Source organism: Alligator mississippiensis, chromosome 15 (assembly GCF_030867095.1).
Source record: "Alligator mississippiensis isolate rAllMis1 chromosome 15, rAllMis1, whole genome shotgun sequence".
Lineage (NCBI taxonomy): Eukaryota > Metazoa > Chordata > Crocodylia > Alligatoridae > Alligator > Alligator mississippiensis.
Genome location: NC_081838.1, coordinates 16,943,183 through 16,967,831, shown reverse-complemented (window position 1 = coordinate 16,967,831; position 24,649 = coordinate 16,943,183). Strand labels below are relative to the sequence as shown.

Genomic DNA, 24,649 nt, shown 5'->3' with positions numbered 1-24,649 from the left:
GCAAACGTAACAAGTGTTTGAGCACAGAAACCAAAGTGCAGCGCCACTGAAGTGCAGTGTGTCTGGTTGCAACCCGAGGTTTCTGTTGGCACTTGCATTTCTAAGACAAATGTGCAGGGGCTTGGGGGGCGGCTGGTTGTTTGAATATGAGTGACTTAATATTCTGCCTATGGGAATGGAGAATATCTATCTATCTATCTATCTATCTATCTATCTATCTATCTATCTATCTATCTATCTATCTATCTATCTATCTATCGTATTCTCACCTTATTCTCCATTCTCATAGACAGGAGAGACTTAAAGAAAAATCCTGCCAATGGGAATGGAGAATACGATAAAATAATCGTACATAATAATAATAATAATAATAATAATATACTATATATATAATATTTTGTGTGCATATGTATATATGTGTGTATATGTATGTATATGTGTGTATATGTATATACACACACATATATATAATATCTTGTGTGTATATGTATATATAATATATATGTGTGTGTATAATTATATAATATATAATTATATATATTATATGTGTGTGTGTGTGCACTATTATTCTTCATTTGTATGAACAGGATTTTTTTAACATCACTCCTTTCTATGTGAATGCAGAACAAGATGAGAATAAGATAGATAGATAGATAGATAGATAGATAGATAGATAGATAGATATCCCCTCTTGAGAATCCATTCCCATAGACACTATTATTTAATATATAATATATATGTATGTGTGTGTGTATATGTGTGTGTGTTTATATTGTATGACATTTATAATTCAAAGGGAATGAATTTTTACAGCGTTCTTTTCAAACCAAATGCAAAGCGCCAGGGGAGAATTTTCTCAAAGGAGGTTGATTTTTAGCGTCTCATATATAGGAAATATTTTGAAACATATGGACGTGGGTAAATATATGTGTGGGTGTGTGTCTATATCTTAAATGTGTGGGTGTGCGTGTATAATACGTGTGTATATATATAATGCATATCATACATATTTTATACATACACATTAGAAAAGGCACTGAAGTGTCAGAAGTCCTCTACCCGTCTACATCAGGACATCCTGATCTATTTGGAGGAAAAAGAAGGGGGTCGGGGAAGGAAGCGGGGGAAGTGACGAAAAATCCACTGGGGGAAAAATGACGCGTGATCCTGTATTTTTTTAGACTGAAACGGCTCGTGACAGAGGCAGAATAATGCAAGATAAAACACAGCAAGGCCAAAATAATTCCCATAAATGGCCCATTGAATTAGATGCCAAACTTCTCCGTAAAGAATGGGCACGTATATATTCTGTAGGCGCTTCGCCAGGCCCGCACCCCCCTGCACCCCCCGATATGCAACCAGACCTGCGACTTCGGGATCTCAAGACAAAGCCCCCTAGAAAGGAGAGGGCGGGAGGGCAAAGGGGCTGCTGCTGGGATCCACCCGCTCGCCGCTTCTCCAATGGCTTTCGGGGGATCCCTGGATCCCTGCGGGGAAATCCGCTTCAGGAGAGGAGGGGGGTGGGGAATCCCGCTGGTTCCCAGCCTCTGTTCACTGCATCTCTATGCGATACCGCTGCTCTCCCAGCCAAGGGTCCGTGGGTGCCCGGCACAGTGGATCCCTTGAGTAGATCCTCTTCTTTGCAGGCCAGAACATCTCATCTGGTGCCCCTGCAGGCTGGGTCCTCCTCAGGGCTCAGCACCTGAATGGAAAGGGGGAGTCCATCCCCAGGGTGGAGAAGGCTCATCTTTGTGGCGTTGAACCTGGTGGATTTGGGTAGATCGCACCCCAGGGCCTGTCACCCCCTTGAGGCTTGCAGATCCCACTAGAGGAGCCCTTGATTCTGGGAAGCCGCCCGGTCAGGTATTTTTTAGGACAACTAAAATGGGGGTGTGCAAAAAAAAAAAAAACAACAAAAAACCTGGGCAGGAGGCAGGGAGGAGAAGGGCGCATCGCTTGGGTGTTGTCTTTGCTCCGTATTTGTATGGGTCACCTGAAATAGCGGAGGGCGAGGGAGGTTTTGCGGGACAAGCCTCTCCTATCAGCAGAGGATGTCCTTCCCCAGGTAATAAAACTCTCTGTCAATCAATGCCTGGCATCTTCCTCCCTTGCTGCTTTACCACCACCCCTTTTCTGGATCAAAAAGAAAAAAAAGCTCCAGGTCGGTTCCTGCTGCAGACGGGGAGGACTCGGGGCACGTCTGTTTGCTGCCAGGGAGGGTTTAATGTGAAGGGGGCACAAAGTCTCCTCCACAGGCAGCTCCGGGAGAGGAAAAGGGAACGAGGTTCCCAAGGGTGGTGGGCAGGTGGTGCCCAGGCCAGGGCTCCGCACCCCGGAGGGGCTTGTGAACAGGAGACGTTGAAGGGACAGGAGGGGTCCTGGAAAGCAAGACCAGGCGAAAGCAACCTGCTGCCCTTCTAGCAGGCAGCCTAGGCTGCGAGGGCAGGCGTTGGCCCCTGGCTGGGAAGGGGCCTGGCGAGGCAGGGCAGAGGGCAGGGAAGGTTAATACGGATTTAGGATCTAGCTGAACTGCTCTTGTGTGTGTACAGCGGAGATCGGATGGGATCTTAGGGCTGGCAGACAGGAGACAGAGCAGGGCAGCCCCCTTTCTCGGGTCCTTCTGCAGAGGGCCAAGTACCCCCTCCCCTATCTATAGATCTATTTCTCTATATAGATATATCTCTAATATATAGATAGATAGATATATCTATAGCTATCTCTCTCTCTCTCTCTCTCTCTATATATATATAGAGAGAGAGATCTATAATATACACATTTTATGTGTGTATGTCTCTCTCTCTCTCTATATATATAATGTGTTTGTGTGTATATATATGTGTGCGGAGGTGTGTATATTAAATGTCATATATATGACATTTGATAGATAGATAGATAGATAGATAGATAGATAGATAGATATCTTATTCTCCATCCCCATAGACAGCATTGTATATACGTGATGCTGTTGCGATCGCTCCAGCTTTGTTGGGGAGCTGGCGAGAAGGGGCTTTAGGCACGGGCTAGTGGGAGAGAGGCAGCAGATCCCCGGTAGTGAAAGGGCAAGAAAGGGAAATAAGTATCAAGGAAAAAAAAACCACGAGGTGGAATGAAACCGAATTAACTCCGCATTGAGGTGCACGGGGAAGGATTGTGTCCACACGACGCCATCGGGATGAAGGGACCTGATCCGGAGCATCCCTGGGTACTGCGGGTTCCTTGAGCCGCCACTGGGTCCCCGAGGTGCTGGAGATGCCCCAGACCCCCCAGCGAGGAGCCAGGTGGCTTTGTGAGGATGGCGAGGAGGAGGGCGGCGTGGGAGCTGGGCTCCCCCTGGACCCCCTGCCCCGGGTCACCGCGGCTCCAGGCTGCTTCTCCTCGGGGGACAGTTGGATCCATCCGAGCTCAGGGGAAGGTAAAAGGGCACAGACGAGATTGGGGGTTTGGGGGGGATCCCCTCTTGAGAAGCCAATAATTCCCCCCCACCGCGACTTCCCAACGGAACAGGGTGTTGGTTGTCGCTGCTGGTTTATTTAAGTCCTTTAATAAACCATTTATTTTACTTTACTTAAGGCAAGTTTTATTTTTAAGGGGGAAAGTAGCATTTTATAGATCCGATTAGCACATACAGGAATCTTCTAAAATGGCGGGAGGGGAATCCGATCAGCATCCACAGGAGTCCTCTAAAATGTGGGAGATCACAGCTAGGGACGAGCTCTCCAGGTCTAACGTTAAAAATAATAATAATAATAATCGTGTTTGGTTTCATTTCAAGTCTGGCTCACGCTGTCCCGCCCTGATGGCAAGAGGCTTTGGAAAGGCAGGAACAGCCCCAAAAGGGAATTTCGCCCCAAACCTGGCTCAACATGTCAGGAGGGGGAGGTGGAAATGTTGGAAAGTGTGGGTTTGGCAAATTTTGCTCGGGTGGTGCGAAAAGGGGTGAAGGCACAATGCATGAATTAAACCCTAAATAAAAGCCGTGATACGGCAAACCGAGCCTCCACCAGCACCAGTAATCCGAGTCCCTAACATGAGGTCGTGGAAATGCGTTTTCCTATTTATTACTATTAGTATTAGTATTAGTATTAGTATTAGTATTAGTATTAGTATTATCCTCATCCTCCTCATCCTTGTTATTATCATCCCCATTACGACCACTATTAGTATTATTATCCCTATTACTATTATTCCTACTGTTAATACCCCTTGTATTAATAGTCCTATTATTTAATTGCAATGTTCAGGGCTTTTATTTTTATTTAAAGGGAATATATATATATATATATATATATATATATATATATATATATATATATATATATATCTCCCACTCCCTTTGTCGCCTGCAGCCTGACCTAGATGTAAGGCCAATTGCAGGGGGGGGTGTGTGTGTGTGTGTGTGTCCACTCTTGGGGATAAGGGCTCTCTGATCCAATGCATGTGTGTGTGTGTGTGTGTGTGTGTGTGTGTGCGCGCGTCCCACTCGTGTGTGTGTGTGTCCCACTCGTAGGAGAAAAGAACTCCGTGATCCAATGCGTGTGCGTGTGAGTGTGTCCCACTCGTAGGGGAAAAGGAGTCTGTGATCGCGTGTGCGCGTGTGCCACTCTTAGGGGAAAACGGCTTTCTGCGCGTGTAGGTGCGTGCGTGTGTGTGTGTGCGCGTGTCCCGCTCGTAGGGGAGAAGAGCGCTGTGATCCAATGCGTGTGTGTGTGTGTGTGTGTGTCCCACTCGTAGGCTCTCTCTGCTCGTGCGCGCGCGGTCGTGTGCGCGCGTGTCCCCGCGCGGGTGTGTGCGCGCGTGCCCACGCGTGTGCGCGCGCCCCGCCCGGCCCGGCCCGGCCCGGCCCGGCTCATTGATGAAGTGCGGGGCGCCGCAGGGCGGCGGGAGGGGTGGGGGCGGTGACGTCAGGCGGCGCCCAGCCAATCCCGGCCGGCGGCGAGGGCCGGGAGTGCGAAAGCATGAATGAAAAGTGCGGGGCGGCCTCCCCAGTGCGGCTGCGGGCGCGGGCGCGGGCGGCGGCTTGGCCGGGCCGGGCCGCGCGCTGCTCCTCGGCTCCGATCCGCCGCCTGCGCGAGTGTAAGTGCTGCGGGGACAGGGCTGGCGGCTGGAGGGGTGCGTGTGCGTGCGTGTGCGTGTGCACCGGGTGCCTAGAAACCCGCTGCCTTCCCGGCTCCCCGAGCCTCTTCCCCTTCCCCTTCCCCGGTGGTTTGCATCTCCCTTCTCCTGTAGCATCAGAGGCGGATGGAGGAGGGGGGGGGGGGATGGCTTGTCCATCTGCAATGGAATTGAAAATTAAATTTGAATCTGCAATCCAAAGAATAATATTAATAGCGAGATCCAGCACCTCTTTTTAGTGGGGGGAGAATCATAGTAATCGTAGAAAATGCGGGTTGGAAGGGACCCCAGGTCATCTAGGATGATGATTTGGAGCCAGGGTGCGAGTGACCTGCTTGCTTAGCTCAGGAGAAATGACACTGGCTCGTGGCAGCCCCTGGCTTTTGACTTTATTTGAATTTATTCTGCTTTGTTTTATTCTATTTTACTTAATTTTATTATTGTACCTGCTCTATTTTATGATTTTACTTTACTTCATAATTTGATTTTATTTTACTGGATTTTACTTTCTTTATTTTACCTCTGCTTTATTATTTGGCTTTCTTTATTTTAATTCTATTTTTATTATTTGACTTTATAGTTTTACTTTTATTTTTTTTTAATGATTTTATCTTATATTTTACTTTTTCATTTCATTTGATCAACAAAAGAAAAGAAAACTTGCTGATTTGCCCAACTTCGGGCCATTCAACTAATACCTCTGTGGAATTAAATTCTCTCTCCCTACTGGGGATGGGGATCTCGGGTCATCTCAGTTGGAGAGAGTCGAAACAGATTTTTGCACAGCTCAGAATGGAGACCTTTGATGTGGTCATCTTGCCATTTGGCTGAAAGAGATAGAGATATAGATATATGCGTGTGCATGGCCTGGAGAAGTTGAGGGGAGATTTTGCCATACGTTGGTGGGTTTCAGGATTGGGCCCACGTTGCATTGATGCCCTGATGCTACGGCTCTTATTGTTAACATTTGCATCTTTTTATTTATTTTTCCTTTCTTCTCCCTCTAAAAAGACGCATGCTGCTGGAACCGATGGGAAGAAAAGAAGGTGTTTTATTTATTTATTTTTTCTTCCTGCTGATGGCGGAGACTTCAGGGGTTGGTTGTTATCTTTGGTTATCTAGCTGTATGAGTGGTGTCAATTCTTCATAAAGCTAGATAACCGAAAGTAAAAATAACCCCATTACACGCCTGAGGAGGATGTGGAGAAGAAAGAAACCCCTCGGAAGGGAGAAGATGAAAGACAGAAACCGAAAGGAGAGAGAGAGGCAGTGAGAGGAGGGGGAAAAAGAAAAGACGAAAACGCATCTTTTTGAAACTGGAATTAAACACGAGGTAGGATTTTTTTTTTTAAAGAACCTATTTACATCCTATAATTTTAAGCAATTACTAAGTGAGTGCATGCCAAAAAAAATTCCTGTTCTAAGCAAATGGAGGGTGCCAACTTTCTCCACTGTTTAACTTCTATTGAATTAAACCAGTAAAATTTCCAATTAGATAATGGATTTGGAGCCTGCATGAGCTTCAAGAATTGGGATGCACTTTTATTATCTAACTCATTGGGCACCCTCAAAGAATCCATAAATCACTGGGGATTATTTTCTTCAATTATTTCTTTAATAAACCAGCAATCACCTAGTGTTGTTCATGGTTGTTCTGAAAATACAAACTCCTGTCTTCTCTTCCCATCCCCTATATGTTATGTTTTTAATTTTGTTCCCTGACAGATGTAACATGATAATCAGGACTAGAAAAAGTGGATATGGTGATTTGGAAAATGGTGTCTTGAACATTTTCTGTGTGACTTTTTTTTTCCCCCTCCTGATACACCTCTCTGAACGTTTAAAAAATAACTTTTGTCTTTGCTCAGTTCACTAAATGGATTCAAGATTCCAAGATTGGGAATTTACAACCCCCCCCAAAACCCCCCCAAAAACAAAGCCCTAAGTTTTGTGTGAAACTGCATAAGAATAATTGGGGAATTTATTGAGTGGTGTGTAATTCTTCCCCTCTGACTTCAGATTTGCTTTGGTTTTTACGCCTTTCACTGGATTACCTGTCAACTTGCTCCCTATGGAATTTGTGAAATTTTACCTACTCTACTTTAAAAGACAATTTTGAGTCAAAGGTTTGGACTGGGTACATCTCACTGGCTTTTAAAGGTCAGACTGAATGACTTAGACTTCACCTGCAAAATGTATCACCCTGTTTGGAAAAGTGTCTTGATGGTGCTTAGAAGAAGTCAAAAGTCTCTTAATGGATTAAAAAAAAACATTAGTCTCAGGACTGTGATTCCAAGAAACAGATTTCATAATAGTAATAATAATAAAAAATACTGATACCAAAATTTCCATGCCACTACTTGAAATAATTTTGGAAAGGAACCTTTTGTAGCATTGGGACTTCATGCACATCTTCTCCTGTGGCGCGTGTTAAAAGATCTCGCTTTTGAACTTTCCTGGACCTTGTTACTTTCTCTCTTGTGTTGACTGAGCTCATCAGAAACTTTTTAAAAGAGCCGAAGAAACTGATGCTGGTGCCTTATCCGGGATACTGATGTAGTTGTCAGTGCAATGTGAATGATTTGTCCTGCTCATATGATGACTCCAAATTTTAATAAACCAGATATTTCCCCCACCATCACCACCCATGGCCCTGTAATTCGAAAAAAATCCATGACTGCATAACTTTCTATTTGTAATCTACTCATGGACATCCAAAGAAAAGCCTCCCTTACTTTTTCTTTGTTAATGATCTGACTAGGTACTCAACCATTTCAGTATCTAAGGAGTTTGTAGGGGTTTATAGCTTCCTGTGTTGAAAGGAAGCTATTATAAATCCCAGTTTTGCAGGTGCCTCTAGGATTTATTGCCTCTTGTATAGACTTTTCTACTAGCACAACATAAGAACGTCCTGATCCAGTCAGGTTTCCACATCCCTTTTGATGCAAGAGTGGAGATTTAGTCCCAGGGAGGGTGAGAGGCTGACTTGCAGCCCCCAGTAGTCAATGAGAAAGGTCCCATTGATTTCAGCTCAGACACAAAGCGGCTCATGTAATATTGGACAGAGAGTTGGTGTCCAAACCAGACACGTGGTGGGAAAATCCTGGCCCTGTGAAGTCAAGAGGAGCTTTGTGCCAGGCTTCAACAGAGCCAGGACTTTACCATCTCCTGAGTTCCAGCCCGGTGCTTTATCATAAGGGCATCCCACCTCCCCCAAGAGATCAAACTCATCACGTTGGTAACATGGAGGAAACATTTGAGGTTGGAGCTAGTTGAACAAGGCCGGTAGAACGGGGTGGGAAGTATTTACAGGCCTCTGTTTGAATTCAGCTGCTCCTCTTGTGCTCTTCCCCCTTGCTATTTCTCTTCCCAAATCATGGGACCGGATTCTTTCAAATGCACGTTCGAGAAATGCCTGTGAACGCTCATGGTCACGTGGAAAGCGAGGGCGCCTCTGTGCAGCACGAGTATTGGCTAATCTGCCTTTTGCAATCCGCCATTGGCTGTCCTCAGGCTTTTTTGTTTTAAAAAAAGCATCTGCCATCCAATCGGGGACTGGAACAGGAGTATGTGATGATACCCTTTTTCCTAGATGACCAATCATGCACCGTGAGCGCTGAAGAACATACCCCATAGGCTAAATTTGCGGGTGTAAGATGCTGCAGACGAACAAAGACATTAGGAAAAATTGAGGTTTGCGAGTGGGGAGAAGGGCTAATTTTTTTCTCTCCTGACATTGGATTTACGGCCAGACATTCAGCCCGTGCTTGTTGACCCCTTGAGATCAAGTCCATCCCTGCTGTAGCTCCACTGGCCCCAAAGGCATGACAGCAGGAATGAATTTGATCCATAGGATGCAAAGGGCTTTAGGCAAGTAGGCGACTACCTTGTACTGGCCCTGGTAAGTAAGAACAAGGGCTATGGGGCCAAAACCTGCCTGTCTGCCTGGTGGGAATGGGTCCAGTGGGGACTGACCCTCCATTTTACTTTGCCCTCTTCATACTACTATGGAGACATTTCAAAGACATTATAAAGGACATTTAAGGTGGGTGCCTATGTACACCCCACTGGATCAGTTTTTTTGATCCTGCCGAAGTGATATAAAGGGGCCAGGTTATCCATGAGAACCAGACGTTGTGCCCACGGCAAGGACAAATTAAGGTCCGGTTATCCCCGGGGTCTGATTCACATCAGTCTTGTAGGGCAAAGGAACTTGAAAATGGGTGCAGATTTTCACCCACCCTAACTGTTTCTAGGGTGGTATGAATGGAGCCCGGTGGCGTGGTCCAAATAGGGTTTCTTTGATCCAATTCTTTGTTGCTGAGATAGATCTGGGGACTCTTATTTTATCTCCACGTTGAGCACAGGCCAGTTCTCTCTCCTCACCAAGCATATTGCCCAGTCCTTAAATAGGTCACTGTCCACAGTCTCCCGTGGACTTTATAATCTTGGCCTGGCTCAAAGGACGTATGTAGAGCCGTGGTGTTCTGCAGGGAAATGACGCAGGGAAGGTGGGAGGGCTGGTTGAGTTTGTTATTGTCAGGGGCGTATAGAAATTGGCAAGCATTGAATTAGAGATCGGGCCGCTTCCAAAGCCTGCATGAAAACCTCCCCACAAAGACCTGGCCAACGGCTGGCTGCCTTCCCCTCCCCAGTGCAGTCCATTGACCCTAAAAAAAGCCCAACTTATTGGCATGACATTGATCCAAATTGCAGCTTACACACGGCCGTTTAGGCTTGCTTGGGCACTCTGATTTGACTGGTTAACACTCAGCAGTGTCTATTCTGTTCTTCTCTATATGCATAACTACGATTGACATTAATAGGAAATATGCTTGCCTTTCTTGTGTAGAGAGATTAGCTCCCAACATCCCGGTACGTGCTTAAGAGTGGCATGAGTTTAAAAAAAGGAGAAGACATTGCACTGCTATTTTCCTCAAGTAAAGCATTGGGGAGGAGACATCGTACATAACAATAATCATCTCTTAAATTTAGAGACTGACTTTTCTCTGACTTCAAGGCTGGGCTCTGGGTTGATTCAGTTTTTCCCCCTGCATCTTGCTTAGTCATTTCCGTTTGTACAAAATGCGACATATAGGCCAGGTTCTCATTTATGCTAAAATCCCTTTACACTGCTTTGATAATGTAAAGAGGATTTAAATTACAGCTACCCCCACTTTACAGCTGGCTTGAGTTAGGCCTCATTGTAAATGAGACGTGCATCTATAGTATGATGTGTTCCAGCCACCGGTGAAACGCAGAAGCTTCTGGGGTGGAATTAGTGCAGTGCCTGTGCGTTGCTAATAGCCGCAGAGTGTGGAGAGGAAATGAATAGCATTGGGATTTTTGGCTTGGGATTGGGAGAAATAGGGGTTTAGGCTGTGGGATTCTGTAACCGCCGAAATCACGCATTGCAATTTTTTGCCTGCTTTTGATTCAGAAAATCAACCCCCTGCAAGGGGTGGTTTTTCTCCCTTTCATACTTCGTTTGCATCCTCAAAACTGAACGTCTTATGTGTTTTGCTCAGCTAAAAAAGATCCAGGGTCACTTTTCATAAGAGGAGAGCTGGTCCAAAATGACCTCTTTCCACTCCATTTTGATGAGATTGAAAAGCATTTTCACTTTTGTGTTTGAAATTTTCAGTGGAGAATTTTACATTTTAATTTTAAAAGACCTGTTTCCATTTCTGGTAACCAGCCAGTGAAAAAAAAATGTTCAGCCCCAAACTGCTGAATGTGAAGATTTCCCCTCCCCCCCATTCCTAGGCGGAAAAAATGAAAAATGTCAAGGAAAGGAGATGCTTCCTACTAAAAACCTTTTGTTAAAAACCCAAATTTCCATTTGGGGAAAAAAATGATGGAATTTTTTTGACCAGTCCTGAAAAAATAAGGTTGCTTTCTAGCCATACCCACCTCCCCATCTTCTCCCTCCCTCCTCATGTTGCATTATTGGATGGTGTGGGCATTTTGGTTTTGATGTAGTTGTTGAGTGAAAGGTGCTAAATAAATGCAAGGCTTTATGGTGAGCCAATCTGGCCATTGTCCAACGCTGAACACCCTGAGTCTTGTGGAAAGTGCTTGGGTCAGGCCTTTGGCTGGCTGGCTCTTCCAAACTGTAGTTTAACGAGGGCAGGTTTATTCCTCGCTTGGCTCTTCTTTGCTGGGTCGTCCGTGGGTAGTTCATCTACTGTTGTGATTGCTTGGAAAATAATTTACTCTGAATTATTTTCACTGCAACACTGCTGATTTCAATGGGGCTGGGTAGTCAGGGCAGAATTAGACCCAGGCCAGCTATTTGAAGAGTATTTAGGTCCTTAATACAGACAGATCCATATTTACAGAATTGACTCTTTTTTTTTTTAGTGCCTGCCTGTAGATACCTTAAAAGAGCTTTATTTCTTTTTTATAAAGGGAAGGTGGGGGGGTTGAAGAAAGGGCTCAGGCTCCTTTTGGGTATGTCAGGCTGGACATCCCCAAATCACTAATCCTGTTTAAGATTTTTGGTATTTTGGGCATGCAGAGACAGCTTCTTGCTTAGGCCAAGGTGTAGATTTTCCAGCAGCAGAAAGAAGCCTTAAATGGAGTAAAGGCGGCATGTATGGCAAGCCCCTTTTATGCTTCTCTTGTTGCATAAAAGGGCCTCGGTATAACTGAGACTCCAGCTCCAATGATTTATATGTACATATTTCACTCAGCATTGATGGCAAAGTCAGTTTTCAATGCTTTTTAAATTTTAAATGCATTTGCTTTGTTTCAGTGCCACATAAGCCCTCTTGATGTATTGCGGCATCAAGTTGAGCACCTCTTTATTTATATATTTCCTTCAAGGCCTGGGTTATTCGCAAGCTTCCAGATATGGACTGTGATTGTGACTTGCAGAGCAATGAATTGCTCTTGAGCTGCCTACGGTTGTTGGTGTGATGGTGGCTCCATTGGGCTCCTCTGTGCCACGCGTCGAGGGAGACGGTGCCCACCTGAAGAGCTTACATTCAGAGGCTCAGATTCTCCCTGATTTCGGTGGCTCTAGAGTAATCCCTGCCATGATTTAAGGGGATTCAGCACGTGCTAGGCTCCCTGAAGAAGGATGGAGAGCTGGGTTGGGGCTGTGGACGGAGTCAGGGCGTGTGTGCAAGGCTTCTGCAAACTGCTGTTGTCCCATTTGGGTGGATGGGAGCTGAGATAGATGAAGGGCCTGTATCTTATTTGCACTCAGGCTTCTGTCTACAGCCTTAGCATCATAAAAAGGCTTGAAAAGTGAGAATGGATTAGTTGGTATCATGACGACTGCCACTGGCAGAGCTGGGACTTGAACCCAGCTATGTAAATTGGGATGGGGGGAGAACACATAGGAAAATGGATCATTTTTGAGGAAAAGGCCATTGTTCCTCTTCTTGACTGACTCCCGTGGGTGTCACAGCTCTCTGGCAGTGCTCAGGGTTACTGCTACGTTGGCCCAGGCTCCTTGCTTCTCTTGAGAGGGGCATGGGCACCATGTTGCCAAAGTGGCTTAGATCTTCAAGTTGTCCCTGCAGCAGCTGAGACCTGTGTTTGCAGCCCCGGGGATCTCGTGGCCTTGCTGCATTCATTGCAACTAAAATGACTGATGCTGCCGGAGGATCTGCTCTGTCTAGTCTTCTGGGAAGATATGAAGGGTGGGAGTTTGTCTCATCATCCATTGACTTCCAAGGGTGGCATTGACTTGTTGGCAGTGGGCCCTGACGGGACTTTTAGCTCCCCTGAGCAAGGGAGCCTGACTCCAAGTCGCCTGGGCTGCAGCCGGCGGTAACGTGCTGAGCTCCATGGTCCTAGTCTGAAGAAATGGCCCGTCACCAGAAAGGTCACTCCGATGCAGCAGGGGATGATTGGATGTGATGGGGGAGCCGTGGCGCTTGCCTTAGGGTTTTTTACAATCCTTTAGCAAGCTGGAGAAAATGTTCTCCCTGCTTTTGAGCCTCCCTCCACATCCAGGAAAGATTTTGCTGGCCTAGGCTCATGTGACAGCACTGGATCTAGCAGGCTGCCTTGTAGAGTGATGCATGCACCCCCAAACAATAGCCAGATGCACCAATTCCCACTTCCAGTAAAATACCTGCAAGGCAGAGGATTCCTTAAAGTGAGTGGAAATGTAATTTATAAGCTTGTTTCATTCTAACCCTTGATGCTTTATTTTCCTTCCCCTCCCTCCCATCTGTATGATGGGAATATTGATATCTTATCTCCCACGCGCTTTGATGTCTGCAAAGCAGCGTTTGAAGATGAAATGCCCTGTTTTTATTAGGAGGGGCAAATTCACGCTGTTGGTTTTTGGTTCTGGAGTTTTGCCTCTGTCCTTTGTGGCAGGTCAGCTGCAGAATTTGGGTCAGGGACTGGGTTCTCGTTCCAAAATCCTCAAGAGGCTCTTATCTGTCTGGGGGTTTTGTTCAAGGCTATTTCTGATTTGTTAGAGAAGGGATCAGATTTGGACAGGGGTGCAAATGCTAAGTGATTCCGATGAAAGTCTGCAGGATTTAGCACAGCTCAGATCATCCGAATCTACCTATAGCAGCTCAAAAGCAAAGTTTTATAAAGATGAAACCTAAATAAATGGTATTGCCTTTGGATCTGAGTCTCCATTATAGAAATGCCCCTTTGTACCCTCCTGGCAGTGCAGAGGGCTTTCAGAGTGGGTGCAAAGATATCTCATTTCCACTTTCTGTCCTTTTTAGACAGCCATGGAGGATCAGACCATTAGGGCTTAGACCAGACTAGGATTCTGGGGGTTTCAACAATGCCGTCAACTGATGTAGCCCCACGGAGGCTGGCTGCCCTACGCCAGCTGCCAACCAGTCCCGCTACACCCGGATTAATGCCAGTCACTCAGACCAGGTTTCAGATGTGCGAGATGGGATCACACAAGGTCCGTACAGTCCCATAGCTGAGGAAAATTCAAGAAACCCCCTTGGTGTGACCTATCCTGCCTCAGGAGAATTTCTCCTTATTTTGCATGGAAACAGGAAGATTTATTTCCTTTTTCTAATCTTGGGACTCTTTTTAATCCTCCTTAAATCTGGATTTTCCCCCTTATCTATATAAATACCCAGTGCTATTTTTTTTTTGAATGCTGCCTTGGTATCAGTGATGTCTTGTTACAGTGAGTTTCATAGGCTTATTAGGTCCTAGATGGGGACAAATATATTTATATTTATGTCTCAGTTTTGAGGGTTTTGCTTTTTTCAGTTTCCTTGTTCTGTATTGTTTTGACAGAACAAGGAGCAATGGGCTCAAGTTGCAGCAAGGAAAACTGAGTTTGGATATTAGGTAAAACTTTCTCAGGAGGAAGGTAGTAAAGTAGTGGAACAGAGAGGTGGTGCAATTTCCATCCTTGGAGGTTTTGAAGACCCGGCTAGACAAAGCCCTGGCTGGGATGATGTAGTTGTGGCTGGTCCTGCTTTGAACAAGGGGTTGGACTAGATGTGACCTCCTGAGGTCCCTTCCCACCCTCATTTTCTATTTTTCTATTTTGGTGGTGGGACTAGATTTACAAAAGTACCTACCTGGATAGCTGTTCAATCTGGGCCACATTTACAAATGTATTCAAGGACCTTACAAGGCAGTTGTGACTCTGGTAGGAATTATGAGAGCATCTAAGTGATTTAGGCACCATAAGGTCCCATGGAGAGCAAACTTAGGATGCTTTATGAATCCTGTACAATGCATTTCCTTGCCAATGTTTCTTTATAAGTTGGAATCAAACCAAGGTTTGCAGCCAGGAGTCATCAAACCCTCTTCTGTTTTTATTCAGCTACCCACTGCTTGGCCTAGAGACCTTTACGGTTACCCGAGTTTTGGAGATGGTAGTGTGGCTAGGTCAGCCCTGGCTGGAATATGGTCTCTTTAGCACAGGTAGCTGTGGAAGAAGGATGACTTTGGCCATAAGACGCAGGACTATGATCCATGATTTTCCAAAGTGACTAGTAATATTTATCCGTTTCAGAGGCCCTTGCAAAGGGACCCAGTTCTGAGCCTCTTTGAAAGTGGGAGTCATAAACTGGGTGCCAAATAGTGAGTTCTCCTAATTCATTGATCTGCGCACCAAATGCTGAGGTTGGTTTGAAATTTGGGTCAGAATCTTTCTGCAAATCTGTCCCAAGCTCTGGTTGGTCTGGAGTAGCAATGGCATGCTGAGGGCTGTACAAACATACATTGAACATCAAGTGTGTCGCCCCCTCACTTCCCCCATTAAAAAAATCCTAGTGTAGATTTTTCAAACAGGCTAGCAGCTTTGCCTACCCCGCCTCAGCCATCTTAAAAGAGCCTGGTTTTCATCAAGTGTTGAGCATTTGTCCTTTGAAAATCAGGCTCTTTTCAGGATCAAGATTTACTTTTGAAAATAGCCAAATGCCAATATTGTTGACTGCAGATCCTGAGTGCGGTTCCTAACATCATGAGATGGCAGGGAAAAAAGGTTTAGCTCCTTTCCTTTGAGTTTCTAGGATGCACCCGGTTCACATTTTTAATCTTTCTGCACTTGGCAGGGCTAGAAAGCTTTGGGTACAGGAGAGCTGCGATTCTCATATCATGGTCCCCCTCCTCAAGCTGAGGCTAGAGACAGAACACAAAATAACATGAACCTCCTGATAAAATAGCAAGCGATGGCACTGAGTCCTGGGTCGCCTCATGGAGGGACAAACTGAAGGCGTCTGGAGGTTTCCTGGACCCGAATCTTGTCCAGGCTGTGGCCCCGGCATGCAGAGCGTGCAATCGTAGCAATCTCCGTGCTGTTATTTTCATTACTGCCAAGCACAAGATGTGAGAGAATGGTAAATTTGACCTAGAAGGGTGTATTTCACAACCCCCATATCCTAATGATTGCGGTCAAATTAGATAGCCAGTAAATGCCATTTGGGGAGGAGAAGTACGATCAGCTTATCTCTTCCACCGCTTGGGAATTTCCATCTCCAAACATTCCTCCCTGCTTTTGCTATCCCAGCTCCTGCCCCTCCATTGGGCTCTTATCTGTAATAATCCCCCAATAAGAGGTCTTTCTGCTTGTTATGACACCCAGTGAAAGCTCTGGAGAAAGATCTATTCTTTCCCCTTGTTCTCCACAGCCAGCCACTAGCCTGAATGGAAGGGTTTTTTTGTGTCTCTGTGTGCCTGACTAATTGAGCTGAAGGACTTGCGTCTGGAAGGGTTTGAAAGGGGCTTTTGTTAGCGCTTCAGAGTTTGTAGAAGGCAAACGAGCCCTGCTTTCTTAAGGAACGCGGGTCCTGGGCAAATTTGACTCTCGAAGGTTCATGCCTCCAAGGGCTTTGGGAAAACCAGAGAGGGGGTGGTTGACAAAAGCCTCGCTCACCTTCAGCATTCAATACTGGAGTCAGGCTCCTGGCAGATTCATGAGATCAACATAAAAAATCCTAAGATTTTTTTTTTTTAAGTAATAAATTTTGGGAGGTGGAGGTGATGGGGGTTGCTTTTTGGTGTTCAAGCCTTTGTGGGTATGCTCGAGTCACTTAATGGGCTAGATACTTGCTTACTGTGAATGAAACACAGTCTCATCTAATCCCTTGACTCCATGTTTGGCGCTGTTTCGTGATGTGTAGCTAAACAACGCATAATGTGTACAAGCGCCCCGTGAATTGGCACTTTAAGGACATTGGATGTCATAAGACTCCTTAAAATAATGGGGCGCTGGCAAATCACCTATAAACTCTATTCTTTCTCCCCGTCCAGTGCTCAGCAAGAGTGGTTAAAAGTCCAGGTTACCTTGAAATGGGCTTTTATTGGTATTTGGGTTAGCATTGCTCACTAAGGTCAAGACTGGGAATTCATTGTGCTAGGTACTGTTTGTACATAGAGAAGGGAGCAGTCTCTATCCCAATAATGTTACCATTTAAGTAGACCTAGGTTGGAAGGGAAGACTGGCAATGCCTTGCTCAAGGCAAGCCAATAACGGCACTGGAAATGGAGGTTTAATGGTACCAGGATCTCACCCCCAGCGTCTCGATTCCCTTGCCAGCTGCCGATGTGTTGCTATTTCCATCTGCTATAAGGAAGAAAAGCTACTTGCTGTTTTTAAAGGGACTCCTGATTTCTGCTTTGTCCTCGCATGTTTTGGGCATTGGGTCTTGCAGTCCAGACTGTGAATTCAGATATTCTTTGGATGACTGGACAGGGGGCTTAGAGATGGGAAGTCAGTCTTGCAGGCCACATTTTTGGGAGGTTTTGACCAGCGTTGTCTTGCTTAGTTGATGTATGTACACCAGGATCCATCTTGCAGATTAGGGTGCACAACCCGGACTCTTCCTGAGCTCCAGCGATGGGCAGCTGCTGGCGATCCCTGCTTTGTTGCTGTGTTCACACAAAAATCTCCCTGCTAAGTCTTGCCAATTCCTTGTTTTCCTCTCTCCAATTCCCTGTTTTCCTGAAATTCAACTAATTGGCCATTCTTTTTTTTTTTTCCTTTTAACTTCTTAATTTGGAAAAATCAGAATGTGGAGTATCTCCCTTGGAAACCACTATGAACTTGGTAGGGAAGAAAAGCTGCTTGTTCCCCAGACAAGGAAACGGTGGCACTAGCAACAACATTGGGTAATTTTTAAAATCCATATTTGGTAAAATGGAAAAAAAAAAGAGAATATTTGCAAATACATGGGAAAATATAGAAGAAAAAAAATATACATTGAGAATATTTTGATTACCAAGAGTGCAGCTCTCAGTTCTGTTAATTTTTTTTGCATTAAAGTTGTAAATTATATATGCATCTCTTCTAAGGCCAGAGTGGTATTATGGGACCCAAGCAGTGGTGAGAATTGGGTGCAAACATTGCATTCCCTGTCTCTGTCTCTGTCTCTCTTCCCCCTCTATCCACAGATAAGCTTTTCCAAAGTGCGTAGTACATTTGTGTACATCATTAGAGTTCCCATCTTGAGACATCTCCAGAAAGCACTGAATAGAAGTGGTCAAACATTGTGTCTTTTTATTACCGTGAAATTCCCCTTTTTATATTTTTCCCCCCAATCTTTTTTTTTTTAGATTAAAATCCAAATATGTGGTTTGCTTTGTTTTTTTAAGTGAACCCCCCTCCCCACTACCCCACTGCCTATAAATACAGTCAACTGGACATTTCCCACGGAAGTTGCAAAGCCGTTTTTCATCAGTTGTTTCCAATGGAAAATTTGAAGCGTTTCTAATGCCGAATACTTGTCCTTTCAACATCCGGAAGATCCAGAATGATGCTGTGGTTGAACGGGGAATGGTTTTGGTAGCGAGTATTTTTTTTCCAGGTGAGCTGGGGGAGGGTAATTGGAAAGCAGGCTATGCAAGGAGGGAAAGTATTAGAAACGCTGTTAATTCTGTTGCCTGGCTACACCTGTGATGTCGCAGGCTTAGGTTTAGTGCAAGGGCATTGCCGTCTCAGGTGGCGATGTGCACGATTTGTCCTGTTCGGGGCGTGGAAGGATGCAGATTTCAACATGTTTTTCTCTGCGTTCAGTTTATCGAAGGCTGCTTCTGTGCCAAGCAGTGTCGCCCCTGGGAGTACTTCGCCAGGGGGTGTTTTAGTGGTTTAATGATGTTTTCACCAAAAAAGCACCGACTTCTCCTTTTCCTTGAAAAATGGAAGACTTTTTTTTTCTGTTTGGGGAAATTTCTTTTTTTTTTTAAATGAGGATTTCCACTGAAAAATCCCCTCATTCTCTGAGCAATGGTAAGTACTTGGCTCTTTGCAAACACCTGCTTGATGTTTATCCATTTCTTGTGCTTTCGCCCATTTTACAGATGGGAAAGGCATGGGGTGGGGAGGGCTTGTTCTCAACAGGTTCACGGCAGAAGAGGGAATAAAACTTGGCCCATTTTCTGCTCCCTGGAATATGCTGTCCTCCTAAAAGCATTAATTCAGTAGCACTATTTTTAATTTACAACTGTGTTCGTTCCTCCATTTAATTTGTTCACATTTTTCCCAATCCTTTCTTTTTTTTTTTTGTCTTCACCAATCCATTTTTTTTTTTAAACATAAGAAAATCATAGTGTCCATGACAAACATCTACTACATGAACTGTGATTGGTCAAAGAAGCTACAAAACACTGATTTCATCTCCTGATTGGAGGGATATTCCCAGCATGAGCTATTGGCCTGTGGGTTTTTGAATGCAGAGCTGGTTCAAAAATTATGATTGAATTAAAAAAAAAACCCCAAAATCACTATTTCTTTTTTCTCCTTATTTTCCATTGGACAAAACATTGTAAGAATATTTGTCCCAGCACAAACTGATCCTGATGGCAGAAAACCAGTACAAAAGGGGCCAGGTATTGGGGTGGAGGAGGGGAGTGGAGTGGATAGTCAGGGAAAATTTATTACAGCATTTATTCGCCACTTCATGAAAACAACTTTTAATGAACATTTTGACTTGTTGGGGGAAATCCAAGACCTTGTAGTATACGGGTCTCTTAAACAGAATAATATTAATAATACTATCTATGTGTAGCCTCTCTGACCCCAGCTGAATCCTTCTGATTTCACCATTTTGTTCTAGTGGCTTTTAGAGGAAAAATATTTTAAGTTCTTCACTCTGACCATGAATTTTAAACTACATTTTTCTTTATTGATAACGGAGCGTCTCGCTTATCCCCATGACTGGAGGAGATGGAGGGCTCAGATAATCCCCTTGTATCATGATATTCAACTCCCAACCACTTCCTATAATGACAACACCATCTCCACCCCCCGCAAGCAATCCAAGTTCATTCTTGATGTCATTCTGCTGACTCCTGGGATGACTTTTGACACCAGGTATTTGCTAAGTGACTCCTAACTCGTCCCCACCTTGAATACACGGCAATCTATGTGCTATTTGTGTCTCCGTAAAAAAAAAAAAAAATAGCATTCGAAGTTTTGCCTTCTCAGCACTGCGATATGATAATGATGTTGCATATTAGTCATTAGTAATAAGTAGCTGTCTGTGTCGGTTTCTCAGACGCTGCCTGGAAAATGCAGACGAGATGCACCTACTAACAGCTGGTGGGTTTGATGATCCTGTGAGCCTAACAGCGCATGCTTGCAAAAAACAACAACCAAAAACCAGATCTGGTTGATCCTTGTTTGAATACGAGGAGTTTTCTCCACCCTGATATTATTTTTTTTAAACATCCTCTCCCCCCCCACCCCCCCCACTTCAAATATATTCAAACTTATATTTAATTCTAGCGCGTGGATTCACATGGTTCATACACAACTCCTCAGCCTTCATTGAAAAAAAAATACAAACTAAGAAGGGCTGCAGAGAAGAGCTTAAAAATCATGACCTGAATGCAGTCATCAGCATGGAGACTGGAAGACAAAAGCAGTACGGCAAATATGTTTGTCATTTTTAAATCTTACTATATTGGGAGGGAAGGGGGCGGGGGGGGGAGAGGGGGATGGGAAGCACTGATGCATGACTTTTGAACCCTTGAGGTTCATAATCCTCTAATAAACCATAATATTGAAAAGGCATCCAAAGACTCGGATGATGTTGGAGCCCTGTTGCATTACAAACTGTGCAAAAATGGGCTAGTGTTTTTCAAAAAGGGCTAGTACAGTCTTTCCTAGCTGGAGATATGCTAGAAGAGACTTGACTTTTCAGTGCTTTTCACACCGTCTGAGAATCAACCCCTTTTTAGGGTCTTTAGAGCTGCACCCATGAGCGCCAGCTTTGAGAGAGCCTCTGCAGTTTGATAAATTTGCAAATCCTGTCCCAAAGAGCTCACATCTGAAATGGCAAGAGATAACAGGTGGCTGAAATAAGCAGGTGGGTGTTATAGGGCCAGAAATAAGATGTTTTTGCCCACACTTGCTGTGCTCGTAATTCCTAGCCAAACAGCAGCTATAATTATTAAACTGTATTATTTGTGCTAATTAATAACAGCCGCTCTATTCAGTATTTAGGATGAAACTATATATGGTATGTATTTTATATCATCCTGCTTTTTTCTCCCCCCCCCAGTCATTTTAATCTTCACAGTTCCTGTAATTTTGACATTTCCTTTGTGTTTAGCATGCTGAATAGCTCAGGATCATTTAGTTTGGTTACAGAGAGATGAATGCCATGTTGGTGTGTGTGTGCCTTCGCTCTGCATCTATCATTATAGCATCCGAGTGCCTGTATAGTATATATGTATTCTGTGAGACTGGAATATGCAGTAGTAGAAAAATAATTAAGGGCTCTGGCATGGTGGATAAGTCCTGTTCTCTAAACACTGCTCTGCAGGCCTTAAGTCATAGATGGACAGCCGTTCAAGTCAGCCGGACGCCAGCGTTCCCCCAAGTAAGGGTTAGGGGGGACTCCCGAATTGGGCCCCTGTGCTCTTGCTCGTATTGTAATGCTTTTCCTCATTCATTCCGTTCATGCTTACGGGCATTTGGTCATTCACCCTTGTGGGAAAAGGACCCTTTTATTTCTCCATTTAAAAAAAAAAAGGAAATTTAAGCATTTTTAAAACTTGTCTTTTTTTTCTGTTTTGTTCTTTTTGGCTGAGAAAGGGCAGAGGCACATAAATTCTGCGCCTCCGGCTGGCAGCTCACAATTTAAAGCCTTGGGTCTTAGGGGGGTGTGTGTGTATGTATGTATACATGGGTATATGTATGTATGTGTGTGTATGTGTATATGTAGATATATATAGATAAATAGATATGTGTGTGTGTGTGTATATATATATATATATATATATATATATATATATATATATATATATATTCCTTTCCTGATTCATCACTGAAAGGGTTTATGCTCTACAGAGGCCTGTGTTTTTCCATTCTGGGCTTAAGCCTGCTTTGTTTTTCTTCTCCCGCAGATGCGTTTAACGAAGGGGTGGTCGTTCCCATGCCAATTTTTTTTTTTTTTTTTTTTTGCTTTGTTTTCCCCGATTCTCCCTGTCTGTTCACTCAGCCTTAGGCTCTCGTGCAAAGTGGGGCCACCAAACCACTGGCAAGAGGAGGGTACCGCATTTGTGCCACCGATTGCCGGTCCGTTTTGGGGTGGGAGTGGCGGGCGGGAGCTTGGTGGTGGTTGAAATGGCTTGCGTGGGAAGGAGGAATCGAAGGGAGGATAGGGGGGAGGGGGGCAAAGAAAATAAAAAGCCACAGGAAGACACTGGCTCTTTCAGGATTGTCATCGTGGCCGCGAGCGAAAGAGTTAACCCATTAGAAATTCCGAGCCCCTCTTCCGATAGTTAAACCTGATTTGCATGCATTTGCATAATGAATGTCATTTGCATTCTTGGAGGTTGGCTACTTCTGTGGGAAAAGTCAAAGCAGGATTGTGGGGGGAGGCAGAGGGGGGTCGGCAAAGAAAAAACGGAAGACTTTTTTTTCCGCCCCCCTCCTGCCCCCCAGATGTCCCCTCGCTGTCCTCTCCCAAATGGAGATTTTAACGGGATGTCTTTCTGCCTTTTTCCTTCCTCAGGGCACACAAAAGCCAAAGGCAGATAGGCCTTTTTTGAGCCGAAGCGCATCCTTTCTTTGCTGCTGTTCTCATTTTTTAACTTGCTGCTTTCGGTGCTCCGTGGCCTACCTTCCTCCGCACCCTGCCACGAATACCGAGCTCTCTCCCTGCTCCCGGCTTACACCCGAGTGTGTGTGCGTGTGTCGGGGGGAAGGAATAGAAGAGAAAGAGGCAGGGGGGGGTGGGAAAGATGGAAATCCACCATTTTAGGCAGCTGGCATCTCTAAAATGGCCGATCCTCCTTGCAGGTAATGAGTGATGTGCTGGTAGCTCGCTGCATGACATAGCACTTGCATTGTTCACCCCACGGAGAGTCGTGGCATGGAGAGGTAGTGGCAGGATTACCCGTGGGCGAGGATGTGGATTTATCTCGGCTAGTCTGAGGCTACATCTTCAGCCTGTGTGTGTGCGTGCATGTGTGTGTGTGTGTGAGTGTGTGTGTATAGGAGAGGGGGATCTCTTTAACGTTGAGATCCCCATTTTGATATAAAATCCTTGAATCAGAACTTGGGGGAGAGGTGATATCTTTTATTAGACCAGCTCGATTTTTGCAAAAAAAATTCTTTATTTGCAAGCTTTCGGGCACAAGCATCCGTCTTCAGGCACAGGAGAAAAGGTTGTAAGAGTTCTCCCCGGTAGCAATGAAGGTTCATATTTCATAGGAGAGTTCAAGTTCATTGTGGAAATGAAGACCTCTGTGTTGCAAAAAACCCCTGGCCGTGGGTACAACATCACCCGTGATGCTGCTAGCCAAGGTCAAAACCTACCTGTCCCTTGTCTCTTCGGGGGTCTGTACATCGAGATGGCTGTCTTAGAGTAAGAAACCCCAAGGTGTTTTTTGTCGTCTTTTTTTTTTTTTGGGTAGAGGTTGGGGGCCGAAAACACAAATGAATGAACTGCTTCCGTTCTCTTACACACAGTTATCAGCAGGGTTGGTTAAAAAAAAGTGTGGTGGCCTTTAAAAATATAGATGTGTGCGCTACCACAGAACAGATGGCGTCAGCTTAGCTTTTTAAAAACTCAACTTGAGAATTTTCAACTTCAATTTCAGAATTTTCTCTGAGTGTCACTGGCGACGAGGTTGCATTTCCAGAACCATCCTTTTTTTCTTTTTCTTTTTTTTTGGTGGACTTCTAATCAATTATTTTTTTCCCAGTCACAAGAAAAAAAATTCTGCAGCTCTCAATTTCCATTGCTCCACACTTGGGGTTGTCATTTATTTCCGTGGAAAGTACGCATGAAACACGGTCAAATCGGAACGTGGCGTTTTGCATCCATTTCCCTTTGGTCGAAAGGACGGTGGTTCAGGGTAATGGAAAATCAGCCCGTGTGTATGTGCATAGTTATATTTGCCTTGTATCCATGTATTGGTGTGCCTCTCACATAGGAGAGTGAGAGCTATCTCTATCTCTGTCTTTGTCTCTGTCTCTATCTCTATCTCTCTATCTCTATCTCTATCTCTATCTCTGTCTATGATATAACCCACCTGCATTTCAACTCTTATGATTTTATAGCAAGTTTCATAACATTTTATGGTTTTTTTTCCCCCTTAAAACCTTAGCAACTGGAGTCCTACAATGAAGGCAGAATTCCAGCCTATTATTATTATCATTATTATTATTATTATTATTATTATAGCAAGTAAGTTTGAAGCCCTCAAAGAGGCAGAGAAAGGCTTGACTGTGTGACTCAGGCACAGCCAAACAGGGCCAAGAAGGAGAAGGAAGATGAAAGGAGCCCCCAAATAAATAATAAAAAAGACCTGGTGATTTTTTTTTAAAGTGCATTTCATGATTTTTTTTCCCCGGCCACGATTTTTGCATTTTTGTGGTTATCACTACTAGCCAGTGTGATATTCTATATGTAACTATGTAGACTTGAGGTTATAGTGGGAGATGATCATTTTTCAAAATCTCATGCACTTTTCATATGTATTTTTTTTCTTTGCTTCCCATCTAAGTGAAAGGCCCTGTGTACCTAAGACCGCCATCCTGCAAAGACTTTAAACGGGAAATAACCCAGTTGCCTTCTTTGGGACCCCTCCAGTGTTTGAAGTGCAGCATATTTCTGTCTGTATA

General features: G+C 44.5%; 1 long non-coding RNA gene across 1 annotated transcript in view; it reads left to right on the top strand.

Moving 5' to 3' along the window:
* The first annotated feature begins 6,300 nt into the window (after positions 1 to 6,300).
* Positions 6,301 to 24,649, top strand: part of LOC106738101 (uncharacterized) — a 42,041-nt gene continuing 23,692 nt past the window's right edge. Inside the window, exon 1 of the long non-coding RNA XR_002089545.2 lies at positions 6,301 to 6,445. This is a non-coding gene — a long non-coding RNA (uncharacterized LOC106738101). The remainder of the gene's footprint in view (positions 6,446 to 24,649) is intronic.